Source organism: Thunnus maccoyii, chromosome 4 (assembly GCF_910596095.1).
Source record: "Thunnus maccoyii chromosome 4, fThuMac1.1, whole genome shotgun sequence".
Taxonomy (NCBI): Eukaryota; Metazoa; Chordata; class Actinopteri; order Scombriformes; family Scombridae; genus Thunnus; species Thunnus maccoyii.
In genome coordinates this window covers 30978517-30995180 of record NC_056536.1, presented here as the reverse complement: position 1 = coordinate 30995180, position 16664 = coordinate 30978517, and the positions used below count along the sequence as shown (strand labels likewise).

The following is a 16664-nucleotide window of genomic DNA, read 5'->3' as shown; positions in this document are numbered from 1 at the left end:
CACTGACACATTATCAGCTTTTAAGTTGATATGTTGAACTTATTTCCACATCCAGCAGTTACGGAGCAACATTATCATTCATTTGGAGTCGTGTTTCTGTCCACCTGGTGAATGTGAGTCCAGTATTCACTCTCTTTTAGCTCTGTTAAAATGCTCCACTATGTTCACCAGCTAGACAGTTTGGTGCTGAGCAGGTAGTGTACAGTGACTTTTTAGAGCTTTTTCTCTGAAAACAGCTGCCTGCTGAGGCCCAAAACGACGCTATGAGAGCGCTGAGAGTGAACCAGAACAGTAAAAGTTGCAGCCGGACAGATCGTTTAAAGCCACTTTAAGGTCAGTGAAAGATGGTTTCAGTTAAATCACAAACATTGTTCAGGTCACTGTGACTTTTTTCTATTATTAAACCAAAACTATGATTCATTCTCTAACCTTCACCACATGCTGCCAGTGTCTAAACACAACTAGAACAATATTTAACAACACTGTAGTTACTACTAGTGAATATTATACTGCACTGTACTATTAACATTCCCTCATTGTGTTGACAAACACATAATTCAGGCAGCATCACGTTTCCTTCAAAATGGATTTGCTGTTACAATTTAGTTGTATATATGAATGTAATTTCTTACTAACAGGTTAAATTCTCATTATGGATCACTAATATGTAGTTTATGTGAGTTTTGTAATGTGGTTGTCTGCGGTTTTGATGGTAAAAGAGGACGTTAGTGTAAACATCAGGGTTTTTGGCGTCACGTCCTCAGAATCAAAGAGGAGGATTTTCTTTTACGAGATGCCATTTTTGTGTCGACACTCATACGAGAAGACAAAGCATCAGACAAGAAGGAGAGCTTTAAATAACTTTACTGTTAATGCTGTTTCTCTGAAGTGTTGGTGTCTATGACTGATACTATTGTTATTATTATTATTATTATTATTACACTGTTACTAACATCACTTTCATTCTTTCTGCCTGCAGGTAAAACTCACAGCTGGATGCAACATGATCATGATCGTATCAGCAGCTTTCTAGGAAATGTTGCACAGATTAAGATACAAAAACAACAAAAAAACAGCACTTCAACCTCTGTTTTATCACAAAATTACTTCAGGAATGCATCAAACTTTACACCCTGAAGAGGATCCTGCATTTTGTACCTCTAAGAGCTGAACACTTGAGGGCTGAGACTCTAGACTTTAATCACAAACTGAGGATTTGAGACTTGACTACTGACGTCCCAGCTGATATTATTGGCTGTTTTTTAGTCTGTGATTTGGGGAAATCTTCACAGATATTTTATTTAGAGCTTAAACGATTAATCAACTAATCTAATCGTTGCGACTATTTTGATAATCAAGTAATTTTAGGCCAAAACGCCAAATATTTGCATACATGTGAGGATTTGAAGCTTTTCTACGTCACACATGACAGTAAATTGAAATTCTTTTGATTTTGGACTGTTGATCATACAAAACAACATTTACGGACGTTAGCAATATTATACACAAAATGATCAATCAAGAAAATAACTGGCAAATTAATTGGTATGGATTTTTTTTTAATGGGAAAAAGCAAATCATTTGTAATAAACAATATAAACAGGATTAATTGACAGTGTTAAGTTACTCTTAAATAACCACATTTAAGGGTTCCTTATTGAAAAAAATAGATTGATTGTTTATTAGCAACACGACCACGGCTGGTGGGTTTGTTTTTAGTGCAGTATGTTAAACTCTGCAGCACAAATATATAAATGGACGGCAGCAGACAGTCCACATGTTATCATGACGCAATACAGGGATTCAGTCATAGAAACATAGTGCACACGACCATATACAGTATGTGCATGGTGAGGAGGAGGCTGCAGGGAGGATTCAAAGGGAAAACAGCCGTTAGTGAAGCGTTTCATCCTGGTGGACGGAGACCTGTAGCAGCTCTCTGAAGGAAGGAGCTGGAGGAGGTGATGAGCAGGATTCGAGGGGTCAGAGATGATCTTCTTCTCTCGCTTTACAGTTCAGTGAATATGTAGAGATTCATAGAGAGATGAGAACTCCAGCAACACTTGCAGTATGAAGAACAACTTTATTAGTTGACCGACGCGTTTTGGCTTCTGGCCTTCATCAGGGTCACGTCTGGATGTATATGATTGGTTGTCTTTTATATTTTTTAACTTTTTTTTTTTTAACCTTTTTTCATACCCAACTTACTTTATTTAAATGGTGTTTGTAATGTGTTTTAGACTTCTTTCCCTTCTCCGTGCACCTTGGAAGTAGGTGAAGTTGTGCCAGAGACTCTGCATCTATGTAGAGATTCATCACAGGGTTGACTATGATTTTAGATGCCTTGTTGACAATCCGCTGTAGTTTTTTACGTGTTTGACCGTCCATGCTGTCGTACCATATTTAAGAGAGGATGTGATGATGACTAAGTAGAACAGAGTGAGAAGTTGATACTTTATCTTGTATTTTTTAAGCTGTCTCAGGAAGTAAAGTCAATGTTGAGCTTTTGCAATAATGTGCTTTGTGTTAGTTTTCCACTTCACGTTGTTGCTAATGTGCGTTGTGAGAAATTTAAAAGAATCAGTGACGGTGATGGCGTCTCCGTTTATTTATATGAGTATTTTAGGCTTCAGCATGCATTAATGAGTTCCTGGGTTTTGGCTGTATTAATCAGGAGATCATTGTTTGTGCACCAAGTGACAGTTTGGTTCACCTCCATGCGGTTCTGTGTATCATCGTTGTTGGATATGAGGCCTACAGTGGTTGCATCGTCTGCGTGTTTGATTGTTTTTACAGAACTGTCCTTGGATGTAAAGCGGGTGGTGTACAGTGAGAAGAGCCAGTGGGGAGAGAACAGAGCCCTGAGGAACTCCTGAGCTGAGAGTACGAGGGTGTGAGGTTAGAGGTTATTAACCTTCACCCTCCGTCTGAATCCAGTGGCATACGACTGGGTCAATGTTCATGTCCGAGACTATGGTAAAGAGTTTTTAAAGAGTGGGAAATGAAGTCTATGAACAGCGTGTTTAAGTGTTTGGTATTTGCATGTGGTGGCCAAACCACATGTGAGCAAGTGTTAGTAGTTTTCTGTTTTTAACACTTAACATACAAACATTTCAAATAATCACAGTACACATAGTCTTTTGTTTTCATACAGCACACACATTATTATTGACAGTTTGTTGGATAATTTGAGTGCACGCATTTTAGCTAACATTCTGTCTTTAATATTTCTTGCTTGTGTTAAATCCTGATTTGTCTTTTGGATCCGGCGAGTCCTCCCTCTGGCCCAAAGAGTCAACGTCGGTAAAGATGGCCTCTTATACTGTCACAGGCAGGAAGTGGAAGGGGCCAACCAGAGCGTGCCAGAGGGGAGTCTGCCTTTCGGGATCCAGTTAACTAATCCAGTTTATTTTTCTTGCTTTTGATAGTTAGTTGGGTTGTAAATAGTTTCTTGATTTAAATCTTTGTTGAGATTAAGGTTAATTTGTGTTATAGAATTAATTGTTTATTCCTGCCCCCCCTTTATGTGTCATTTGTCAGGTCTGTTATGTTGCTGTTTGTTTAGTTGACCTCAAGTTGAGTTAAAGGGCCTTATTTTTTGAAATTACTTTCTTCTAGTTTTTTCTATTTTTGTATATTGGAAAAAAAAATAATTTGTAAAGTTGAAATTAAGTTGTAAATAAATTACTAATTTTTGCTTTATACACCTTGTGTTCTTGAGTTTTACTGCTTGGTCCCTGACATTGCAGGTGTTGCAGGGTGTGACTAGATCCTCAACAGACCGGTTGGTTTGCTTTCATGACCACAGATGTTGTTAATTTGTTATTAGTTATTACTTTCTAATTGACATTGTGGGTGTATGTGATGTGCTGTTGTGTGTAGCTTTGTATGGTGTGTTCAGTGTGTTTTTTTTTTTTGCTTTGTACTGTTCATTGTTGTGTTGTTGTACATTTTGATTGTGGGGGATGCAAATTAGCTTCGAGCTAACTCCGGCACAGTGCATCTTTAATGTTTAAAACCGCACACTGTCCCAATCAATAAATCAAATCTACAATGTTAGCGCGACTGGTCTGAAGTCGATCAGGCAGGTGATCTTTGAGGACTTTGTTACAGGAATGATGGATGAGAGTTTGGAACACGGAGGGACTGTACGCTGGCTTAGAGAGGTGTTAGATACGTTGGAAAACACTGAGGCCAGTTGAGCTGCACAGTGTCTCAGCAGAGCAGGACCGATCCCGTCTCACCCTGCTGCTTTAATGTTCAGCTTCTTGAACGTAGCTCTCACATCATCCTCCTGGATGCAGAAGGGTGACACTGGAACGGGAGTAGGAGGGACAGCTGGTGGAATAGCTTTTCAAACTGTTTGTTTATGTATGTTTATATAAATGTATGTTATGTGTTGTGTTAAAAGAGCAAATACTGGCTCTCAAATATCATCTGTATCACCCTCAAAAAGCTATTATCAATCTAATTTGACTCCCTGTGGAGCAAAATGTTCTGACCTAATAAAATTATACATTAAAAACTTGAATCTTGGTTTATAATGAAGCCAGTAGTTACAGTAGTAGTTTTTGTGGCTGCGTCTTTGCTCCTGTAAAGCGCCAGCGTCCTGCGTCTAAATCCTGATCTAAGACACGGTAAGACTGGAGAGAAGAAGAGATAGGTTGAGTGAGAAGGAGGGAGGGAAGAGAGATAGGAGAGGTCGTCCTCCTCTGCTAATAAAAAGGTTCAGGGAGGTGTGTACTACAGTATGAGTGTGTTTTGTGTCTGCAGAGGGGAGGAGACACACTTCACAGCTGAGTAGGAAAAACTAGAACAACAAGCAACTGATTGGCCCCCTGATGCTCCTTCATCCCTCCGTCCGTCCATCCATCATCCCTCTGTTTGGCTCCTCATGCCTCAGTTTGTTTTTTTTTTTTGTTTTTTTACAATGTTACTCCTCTCAACTTTTGACTTGTGATCATTATGTTTTTCTGGATTTAATATGAATTGCAGGACGGTGTGAAAACCTCAAAAGCATCACATCTGACAAGCCTAAATTACAAAAGGTAAGACTTTAAGTTTTATACCTTGTTTACTTTCTTGATTTTAACTGTAGGCAGAAAAATGAACCTGTCCTTTTGACGATCTTCGATCTCGGTTATTTCGGTCCCATGTGAACATCCTGTTGTTGACAGTAAACACTTGAACAGAGCTTATGTATAACTTGTGAGAGTGCTACTTGAACAGAAAAGCTGCATGAATCATCCAAACCTCATTTGCTTCCTTATCGAGTAGTTTGATCACAAAGTAGAGCTTGCGAGGAGAGATAAAGAAGTACAATATTTTTTGAACAGTAAAGGAAGTGAAAGGAAGTTACAGTACGCGTCGAGTCAACTGAATATAAAGAGTAAAGTTTAAATGAATCAACAATATCTGAATATTTCAAAAAAGATGTATACATACGCTTCAGATGAAGTCGTATTCCCTCCAAAATGAATAATATTTTGAAGCAGATCATTTGTAAACAGCTCTTCTTTTGCGTTTCATGTTTCTTGCTTCTAAAATTAGACTCCATAACAGCGATCGACTTCTTAAAGTAACAGATTGAACACTGTGGCAGCTCTGGAGCTGTGAGAGATTTTGGTTAAGTAAGTTTAGGGTTTCATTCGAATCATTCATCGCTTGCCCTTTGGCGTTTTGGCGTTTACTCGTACAGGAAACTCTTGGCTTGAGTGCAGCTTCATTTCTCAACCGGCTCAAGTTACAGCAGATACCAAAGTATCACATCTACCACATTCTGTTAGTCATAATATCATAATCGTGGTTATATTGAAACTATCACGTCCTGAAATGTTAAAAGAGTCCTTAAAGTGAACTCGAACAGTCGGATGATCAACAGATATTTTGCTGATTAACTTTGTTTTAAGGTTTCACTTTGTGTTTTGTTTTTTTTTTACAACCTGTTTTTTTGGCCACTGCTCTTATCTGCTATGATAACATTTTACTCACCATCTTAATTCCTCACTGTTAGTCCAAACGGGCGAGTAACTGTCAAACATTCACACAAGACGGAAACAAATCTCCAGTTTAACCAAACCTACTTTGCAAAGAAAACAACTATGAACCTTAAAATAAACTCTGGACGCATAAAAAAATATTCTGCTTGAATAATAATTTGTGTCTGTTTAAGTTTTTTCACACAAAAAACTAGTAAAATACTACGAATATAACTAATTAAAAGTTCTTAAAAGTGCATCTTCTCCTCTTCCCTCATTGAAAAAGTTGAACCGCTGTAAAGAAGATGTCTCATATTTCACTGTAAAGTCCATTCTCAGTGTGTGTGTGTGTGTGTGGGAGGTTTCACGTTTCCACATTGTGTAAGTCGCATACTGGTTCACCTCACTGGTAGCTTGAGTTTTAAATCTGGTGATATTCTGTATTTTACTTATTGCCATAAATTCACTGTTGGAAATTCATTAAGCCTTTTATAAGTTATTCCTCTGTGCCGTAGACCACCGTTGTCCAAAAACTATTAAAAACATGTCAATGATGGGTGACCTGTTCCTTCATTACCATGAACACAAACACACACACACACACACACACACACACACACACACACACACACACTGCAGTTTATTTTGACTTATCCCACACATCCATCATAATGCCAGAATTTAGAGATGCAGCGATCGATCGGCCGGTTTTCAGCTGATCAGCCGTGATCAGTCTCATTCATCCGTTTTTTTGCTGGTCACGAAAATTAATACACATGTGCTGAACATAGTCGCACCATGGTTCACATCACGGCACTGGTAGTACAGCCACACACACACAGTTCTCTCCTTCAGTATCACTGTTGGCTTGGATCCAAACATGAGATTTGTTGACAAAAAGAGAAATATTTTTTAAAAATTGGCAGACTTATCCTTTATAATCCTACAGATTCTGTAGGAAAGATGCAGAATATTGACAAACAGACTATTGTTGGTTTTGGTCTTTTTTTAAAATGGGATTTGTTGACAATAAACAAAAAAAAAAGAAAATCGCCAACCCTGTTCTTGAAGAAATGTTCTACTGTGCTGCAGCTTCTTAAAGTGTCAGTCAAGTGTTTTCATTTATGTCTTGAGTCATAATTGTTCTGTTAAACAAGTTATGCTTTCTGATGTTTGACTTTATTTTGTCCTAGAGCTGCACTAGTTGCTTGTAACTAAACTTGCTTACTTTAATTACAGCAGCTAATCACGCTAGCAACAAGCTGTGTAGTTCGCTATATTTAGTTACAAATGTGTATAAGAATGGACAGAAGATGACTGGAATACGCTGCAGGAGTGGTTTACAGAGTTCCTTGGGATAATTTCACACTATTTTCCACTGACAAACTGGGTCACTGTTGGAATCCAGTGCAACTGCTGTGAATCCAAGCCGACTGCAGCTGGGGTCGTCCATGAAAGGGCAAGCTGCAGACTTTTTAAGCCTACAAGGCAGTGAGAGTTTGATATTCAAAGGAATTCTCCACTGAAAACTCATGTTTTCATATCTGGGCATCTCCTCTTACTACAGCATTCATTCTTCACTCCAACCATCATAAAAAGGAAGAAAAAAAGATATCTAGCAATGTTTCACTGATTTCCAACAGCAACTCTGCCAATGAAAGTGCAGCAAGCAAGTTTAGTAACTTGGTAAGTTTACTCTGCAGAGGAAAAAGGCTTCATGCTCCACAAGTGAAGCATGTTAAAAGGCCTTTATGACCAGATACTGTTTGGTTTGATCCAACAGAAGCTGAAGTTCAATCTGCAGTCAGCGGATTTACAGCTTGTTTTTGTAAACTCTCTGCCTTCTAAAACCTTATCACTCAGCCGTTGGCTGACAATGCAAATCTCCTCGGCATCCATGTCATTACTATGGATTAATAAGAGACTTGTTGTTTCACAGGCTGCGGGGCAAAGACTGCTCTTATATCACCAGGGAGTCCTGTTGAAAGAGCCGTTCACAGCTGCAGCAGCTGAGATTCTTGTGTAACAAGAACAAACCGTCCCACATCTATTGTAGGGATGCACGATATTGGATGTTTTGCCGATATTTTCCGACTCATTTTCACAGATTTTTTTTCCACCTGGATGAGCATGCAATCATAGATGTACGAAATATGATCAAGAAAGACAATATATAAAGGAAGAACTTCATACTGGAGTTCAGGAGTTCAGCATTAAAACTTTAATGAACTTGCTAAGTGGGTCCAGCAGCGTATTTTTGGTAGAGTTTATTAGACAGACAGGATTAATGTGTAGGATTTAATCTCTGGTCCGCACTCCGAAGCAGAAGCTGGAGGTAATGCACCTAATACGCTGTTTGCCAACTGCCCTTATAAACAAAAAGGAGAAGAATTTTTTTTCAAACAGAGTGGTACATCCTGCCAGTCGAGGTGTTACCTATCTGCGATACTGAACAGAGCAGCTCCTCCGTGGACTCTTTCAACCCTGACGGTCCCGGTCCTACTTCTGCAGGCTGCACTTCACTCAGCCGCCCGACAGACCTGCTGCTTCCTCCCGCTTTAACCTGAATATCAAACCGCAGCTCGATGCTCCGGTTGGATCCACACGGAGCGCCATCAGGGTGAAACAGCATCATATCAGCAGAAATATTCATTTCGTGCTGATGCTGATATTTCATTTTAAAGCCTTTATCAGCCGATACTGATGACACGCAGATATTATTGTGCATCTCTAACCAATTGTACTACAGCCTGCATATTCAGCTATTCTGTGTCATCAAGTGGTTGCGTTTGTGGTTCTTGTTTAGCGTAGCTTAGCATAAAGACAGCAGGGAAAAGAGGACAAAGCTAGCCTTCATCAAAAAAAAAAGGAAAAACACATCTTCCAACAGCTCCAAAATGGTCTTATATGAACATTGTGTCTTGTTCTACATCTGTATGTAGCAGGCCGATGCATCCAAGGTCACCAGGTTTTGTTCAGTGTTATGAAAGTATGCAAAGTGACTTCACAATGCGTCACCACCTGCAATCTCTCCCCTTGAGTCATTCTTCCCCACAGAATAACAATAGAGCACAAATCTTATCAAAATAATCCAGTGAGATTATGTTTTAAATGGTGCTGAGGAGCAGAACTGCTGAGTGTAAACTAGTGCAGATTTCTCTTCGCTGTAAGTGGATTAGAGACTTGAGACAGAGCTGCGGTAGAACGGTAGAAAGAGCTTTTTGTCAAGGTTAAATGAAAAATATAATATGTTCTCTGTGTGTGTGGGAATGTCATAAATCAGTGTTAAATTGCTCTCAATGGCTGTTTTGGTTGTTTCCTGCAGAAAAATTTGATTTTATCACTCTGGTGCAACAAATTATACTAAATTTATCCAATCAGAGACGCTTGAGTTGGTAGAGAGCAAAAACAGCTTAAAGAGAGTGAATATTGGACTTCAATTCACCAGGTGGACAGAAACACGACTCTAGATGAAAGATAATGTTGCTCCGTAACTGCTGTTTGCTAACAACTTCAACATCAACTTAAAAGCTGATGATATGTCAGTGTTGTGCTCACTAGTTGTTTCTGCTGCCCCCAATTGCCAAAAAAAGTCAGTTATTGCATTATATTTATAAGTATAATGACGAATGATGAAATACGGGATTGATGGTAAAGATGGGAAAGTTTACCATCCTTACCATTTGTGACAACAACTCAAGACGGTTGTATGATTACAGAGTTGGTTACAGTGATGGTTTAAAAACACCAACATGACACTATATCCATTAAATTTGAGTTTAATCACCATGACGACAGACTTCGGCTGACATGATCTGCTATATAAAGCGCTTTTGTACATCAGCACCTTCAGAATAAACCAGGTTTCCTGGTTGTAATTACAAGTGAAAGTTGCTGTTTATAAGTCAGAATCTCTTTATTACGATAACTCCGTTATGACGCGAACGCGGCATAAATACTGTATGTAGAACTGAACCGGGAGGCTCGTCCAGAGTCTGGTCTGCTCTCCACTGCTGCATTTTGTGTTTCCAATTTGTTTGGAGTTTCCTCAGAAGAATGAATGGACGACCTACAGGAACTTAAACTGCACCAATAGACAGTCCAAAGAGAGACGTTACACACGGTTTGACCGACTGGTGGTGAAGAAACAACACAGCAATGATCGTCCAGGTTATGACAGAAACAAACATTCTGGTGATTTACCATTGACATGAAAAGTGTGTTTTCTTTATTTCCTTCCTTCTTTCCTTACTTCCTTGTTTCCTTCCTTACTCCTTCCTTTCCTTCTTTCCATCTTTCTTTACTTCGTTCCTTGTTTCCCTCCTTCTTTACTTCCACCTAAAGAAACATTTGATCGAAACACCACAGCAACGAGCGTCCAGGTTATGGCAGAAACAAGCATTCTGGTGATTATCAGTTAACATGAAAAGTGTTTTTCTTTACTTCCTCCTTTCCTTCCTTGTTTTCTTCCTTCTTCATTTCCTTCCTTCTTTCTTTAGTTCCTCGTTTCCTTCCTTACTTCTTTACTTCCTCCATTCCTTCCTTGTTTCCTTCCTTCTTTACTTCCTTACTTCCACCTACAGAAACTTAAGAATTGTTACACACGATTTGATCGAAACACCACAGCAATGAGCGTCCAGGTTATGACAGAAACAAGCATTTTTGTGATTATCAATTAACATGAAAAGTGTTTAATTTCTTTACTTCCTCCTTTCCTTTCTTCCTTGTTTCCCTCCTTCTTCCCTTCCTTAGTTCCTTCCTTACTTCCACCTGCAGAAACTTAACATAGTTGTCACACACAGTTTGATAGTGTGATAATGTAGAAACACCAGAACAACGAGCGTCCAGGTTATGACAGAAACGTCACATTCTGGTGATTATCAGTTAACATGAAAAGTGTTTAACTTCTGCAGCGTCATGCCAGCGGAGGGAGACCCTCCAATTACATCACTGTGACCTCTGACCTACATCCTCCTGTCATGTAGGTCGTATCAGAGCTAAAATAAGCCGCCTTGTATCCGTGATCTAAAAACTACTGCTGACCTTTTGACTCGAATGCCACTTGACCCTCTATAACACGAGCCACTCCCACTGCCGCGTATGAAAGCCAAGACCGCACGGTTGTTCCCAGCGCCGGGGGACCAGCAGATGTGGGGTTCATTTCCTGCACATTTCTGTCTGAGAGCTGCAAGATTCTGCAGAAGTCCAGTTTGAGCTTTTTAGCCGGTTTGAGGTAAAAACTTTTAAGAAAAAAAAGAGGGCGAAGAGCTGATTCCAGGTGGGTGTTTGTTTATCATCAGTCAACCGTCCAGCATGCTCATGTGATTGTAGTATTTACACATTCTTTCTTTGTTTCCTTCTTTCTTTCATCCTTTCTTTCATTTTTTCTGTCTTTCTTTACTTTCTTCCTTGTTTCCTTCTTTCTTTCTTTACTTATTTGTTTCCTCCTTTCCTTCCTTAATTACTTCCTTCTTTCTTTACTTTTTTTCTTGTTTCCTCCTTTCCTCCCTTCTTTCTTTCATTCCTTACTTGTTTCCTTCCTTCTTTCTTTACTTTCTTCCTTGTTTCCTTCCTTCTTTCATCCTTTCTTTCCTTGTTTCCTCCTTTCCTTCCTTAATTACTTCCTTCTTTATTTCCTTCCTTCCTGTCTTGTTTCCTCATTTCCTTCCTTCTTTACCGCTTTACTTCCTTCCTGTTTCCTCCTTTCATTCCTTCTTTACTTCCCTCCTTCCTTTTTTACTTCCTTCCTACCTTGTTTCCTTCCTTCTTTACTTCCTTCCTTCTCCCTTTCTCCTGTCTTCTTCCTTTGTACTCAGCTGATGCTTTCATTCAGATCTTCTGATGGATGGAAAGGTTGAATCAGGAAAGATTCTTTAAAAAATACATTCTGTCCCTTTTTCTTCATCTTTAAAGTGGGATAATCATATTATCATGTGTGCTCATGAGAGAGAGAGAGAGAGAGAGAGAGAGAGAGAGAGAGAGAGAGAGAGAGAGAGAGAGAGAGAGAGAGAGAGAGAGAGAGAGAGAGAGAGAGAGAGAGAGAGAGAGAGAGAGAGAGAGAGAGAGAGAGAGAGAGGTTCATCCTCTATAGGACGATGAATCAACAGTGGGCGGATGTGACCTTTCCCCTACATCTTTCCTACAGACGGGGCTTATATAAGTGTGTGTTTAGGTCACACTCGCACAACACGACAGCAGGAAACTTAACGTCTGAATGAAAGACAGTCGGTCACACAAGAAATGGTTCAAGTCGTGTTCTTGATTTTTCCAGAATTACAGTGTTTGACTTTTTCACTGGACACACACACACACACACACACACACACACACACACACACACACACACACACACACACACACACTGCATGTTGAAATCTCCAGTTCAGATGGAGATATTTGCCTTCACTGAAAAATATGTATCTTGATAAATTCAGATCATAAAGGCTGTGACCTACGTTTAAATATTGAAGCACTTTCATCAGAATTTATCAAAGTTAATTTCATCATTCAACTCAGGAGGAATTAGGAAGTAAGAAAACTAGATCAGGTATCATTGGCTTTGCCACGCAGGCCTGAACTGTAGTTTGCATTGTTTTTTTTTATTGTTTTTAGCATTAATTTGCATGTTCATGTCTTTACATTTTCCATCAGTTTATTTTGGTATCAGAGCTACAGTGCTGTTCATAACACATCAGGCTGAACAGCACTGAGGTTGTTTGCATCCTTGCTGGTTGCTAGTGTGTTTGTTTTCATTCATAATCCCTTCAGTTTTAAAAGGTGAGGTAGGAATAATCCCGACCTTAATGAAGCAGGATAACAGTCCAGTGGACAGTTCTTGTTTCTGGTTTGACATCTATTTACTGCTGAAGACCAGACTAAAAAGAAAAAGTCCCCAAACTGAAGTGAAGCTGGCTGCAGTGACGGAGTATCAGCAGAGAAGATATCAAGTGTCTGCTGATGCTCAAGACAGACTCTCATTTACTGCAAATTATTTGACACCAAAAATGAATTATGACTTTATTTAAAGACATTTTTAACAAGGGCCAATGAATTCCTGTCCCTTGGAATTAGGGGACTGAATAAAAAAGGCAACATTTACTCCATCGTTTATCTTTCTGTGGATGGCAGCAGCTTCAGATCAAAGCTGAGAGTTGATCAGTTGTTAAATCAGTTCAAAGATTGATTTGTGTTGAAGTACAGAGCAACACGAGGAAACTGCATCCTGCTGCTTGCAGACTGCACTTCAGGTTAGATTCTACTTTGGGACTGATGTTGGGAGTGTTACTGGTGCCTCCAGTAAGTGCTGGAGATGCATTTCACAGATAAGCTGCTATCAGTTATCTGCAGGGAATTTTTGTGCTCAAAACATTTCACTGTGTGAGAATCAATCAGCCTCAGCGTGTGAAGAGAAATCACCTATGTATGAAATACCACACTGACTCAACTGTGACATAACCGAGGGAGCAGCTGAGCTTCTTCTACATCAGAAACCCATGTAAAGGATGTTAATGAGTGTGTGTTTATGCACTTAAGTAACCAGGTTACCCACGGTAACCAGGTTACACAGGTAATCGGAGTTTATGTGTACATGCAGCAGATCAGCAAACAGATTTCTCCCTTTATTTTGCAGATGTAGTTTGTTTATGTTTATTTTACATGTATTGACAGAAGACGCTGCTTCCTGACGCTTTTTGTGTTTGTTTCTTTGTGTCAGTGTGTCTAAATTTAACTAAACATTTTGATGGTGGAAACTGACTTATTTAAACTTCTACAAGCTACTTGCTTGTGTTAGCATGTGTGTTATAATTTTGTATTGCATTGCAGATGTTAAAAAATTTTTATGAAGTAGCTTGAACTACTTTTTCCAAGTAATTTTATTTAACCAAACTATATTTCTCTTGAGGGAAGCTTTGCAGTAGTTCAACTTGCTTTCAGAGTATCTTCTCCAACATCGCATCCTTGTAACAAGCCAGTTAGAAACCCGGTTATGCGTATACATGACCAAGAAATCAGCGTATGCAGTGTGTATCTACCTGGTTTCTCTGATCCGCTACCACGATTACAATAACCAGTTTACAAGACTGTGAAGAAACTTGCTTACTGGAGGAAGCCGACTGTAACTGGTTACTTAAGTGCATCTAAACACACTGACAGTAACATCCAACAGATACACAACATCCAACACTGTATGACCTTCAGCTCTATTTATTCTTTTATATTTAGATCTTATCCGCACATATATAGTTCATTTTCCAGACCAGTTGTGGTTGCTTTAATCAAACTTTCCTCGGAGATGCATGAAATGAAAATTTAGATTTACATTTGCCTTTTAATCATACAGCTAATGCTCAAATACCCAGAGCAGCACAGAATAACAACACCAGCAAAGTCTACCTGGAAGTCTTTCAAAACTAACCTTAACTGTAAAAAACAAATCACCGACCGCTTCCAGGAAAGCAGCCGCCAGATCATCCAGTTTTAGATTTCAACACAAAAACAAATATTTTGAGAGTTCCTGTTACCAGAAAAAGCAACTTTTATCTAAAGCTAACATGAAATACAGACTGTTTGAACTGTTGTCATTCAAACGAAACGCGGCCATCGGGTTGTTGACTTTGACTTGAGGACACGTCACGCTAACGGCTCATCACTAGTCTACCTGCTCCACTAAAGTCTGCATCTCTTTATGATCTGATCCACATTATGACAACAAAACATTTCAGGAGATTAATATAATAACCGTATTAATCACCATGGAGACCTTATGACTCTGATACTGGTAGTTTGTGTTTTTCTCCAAGGTTTAGTTACTTTTTTTGGCCTTTAATCCTTTTTGTAGGTTACAAAATCTCTTTCATATTGTATATTTCTATATTTCCAAGAGCATGGAGCAAACTCTAAATGATTTATATGGAAACAATGATATACACTGCTTTATTTTGCCTTTAAATATCAACTGACTCCAAAATCCAAAAGTTGAGAGAGTTAGCCCAAGAGTCAGACTGTCAGTTTAAGAAATTACCGTTTTTTTAAAAAAAGGTGCAACATAGTTTTTTATTCAATCTTTCTGGTTTTTCACAGCCTTTCACAAACAGTCGTAGGGTTGCTGTTAGTTCAGATATGTGTGTGATACCAGCTGGACTGAGAGGTCTGAACACTGTAGACATTTCAAGAGATTAAGTTTAAAAAATGACATCAGAAGATTGTGTTGGTAAATTTTATGGTACCTGCTCTGCTATTTGTGGTAGATTTTCATGGGAGCTGTAGTGTTTAATATGCTCACAACAACATCTAAAAGGCAAGTGTTGTAGTGGATGCTGATTTGTCCTGGAATATGGAAAGTAAACCTCAGGAACAAGCTTCATTTTCTCATAAACACAGAGGAAAGAAACGCTGAATGAGAGATTGCAGAAGCTGGAGGACCAGGAGCAGGCCTGGACATGATGTCATGACCTCGGCTCTCTATATCTCAAAATAATAACCTCTCAAATAAGAAAATCATGTCCGATGTACCGCAAATTACTCAAGATTTAAAGATCCAGGTGCAAAAGTGTAATTTTTTTTAAATCAAATTATACAAGGAAACAACATCTGAGACACTAGATTCAACTGCTAAAACTACAGATAAACCATCAGAAAATCAAAACCAGAAACAAACAATCAAAGATATAGAAGAATAATATGAAAGAATAATGCTAATGTTGTATGAAAAGGCTTCTGTTTGATAACCAAGCTTCTCACAAGAAGATCAACACACCAAAGTATGTGATCTTCATTGTGATGGATGAACAAAGTCATAATGCATGTGATGATATATAAACTACTGTACAGTAAATGTCAGAGAACGACAAATAAAGGAGCACGTATGATTGAAATTACAAAAAATATTCACAGTAACAAAACAAATCTAAACATTTATAGACATAAAGATGTAAATTAGGGTATTTGTGTCCATGTCTGGATAAACTTTTACGGCATTTCCCTTGTTGCTCAAGGGAACAGCAAAACACACACACACACACACACACACACACACACACACACACACACACACACACACACACACACACACACACACACACACACACAGAGTATCTAATAATAGCAGCATCAGTGCTCCAGGTGACAGGTTGTACAAACTGTCCTTGCCTTCGTTGGAATAAACAGTTTCCTCTGTTTGCTTTTAACTTGTTTGGACTATCAGCTCTGGTCATTATTTACCTTCCCTCCGTGCCTCTCCACATCCTTCTCTCCTCCACCACCACGTCGTCTCTCCCTCCGTCCCTCCGTCCCTCCGTCCCCCCGTCCCTCCGTCCCTCCGTCCCTCCGCTCCGTCTGTGAAGTTAAGTCTCTACAGGTGGAGCTCTTTTCTTTGTTGAGCCGTGGTGGCGATGCCTGTTCATGCCGAACCGCCCGGAGTATCTTCTGTTGGAAATATAAAAACAGTTTATATCAACACGCACACAATTCCGTAATATATATTGATACTATATATACTAACTACTGTAAACTACTGTGTGTCGTTGCCATTTTGTACTAACAAAAACGACACGTGGCTTAAACAAGTAGATTAGAGCTGAAATAAATCACATTAATCCATTAGCTGATCAAGAGAGAATGACTGTAATTGATAAATGACTTCTGCAGATTATTCTCTTGGTTAATCTATCAATCATTCAGTCGTTA

At 39.1% G+C, this 16664-nt stretch overlaps 1 long non-coding RNA gene across 2 annotated transcripts in view; it reads right to left on the bottom strand.

Annotated features, from left to right (window-relative positions):
• Positions 1-16258, bottom strand: part of LOC121895105 — a 53631-nt gene extending 37373 nt beyond the window's left edge. For both annotated transcript variants that reach the window (XR_006095678.1, XR_006095679.1), the window contains exon 1: positions 16200-16258. This is a non-coding gene — a long non-coding RNA (uncharacterized LOC121895105). The remainder of the gene's footprint in view (positions 1-16199) is intronic.
• Positions 16259-16664: the final 406 nt, after the last annotated feature.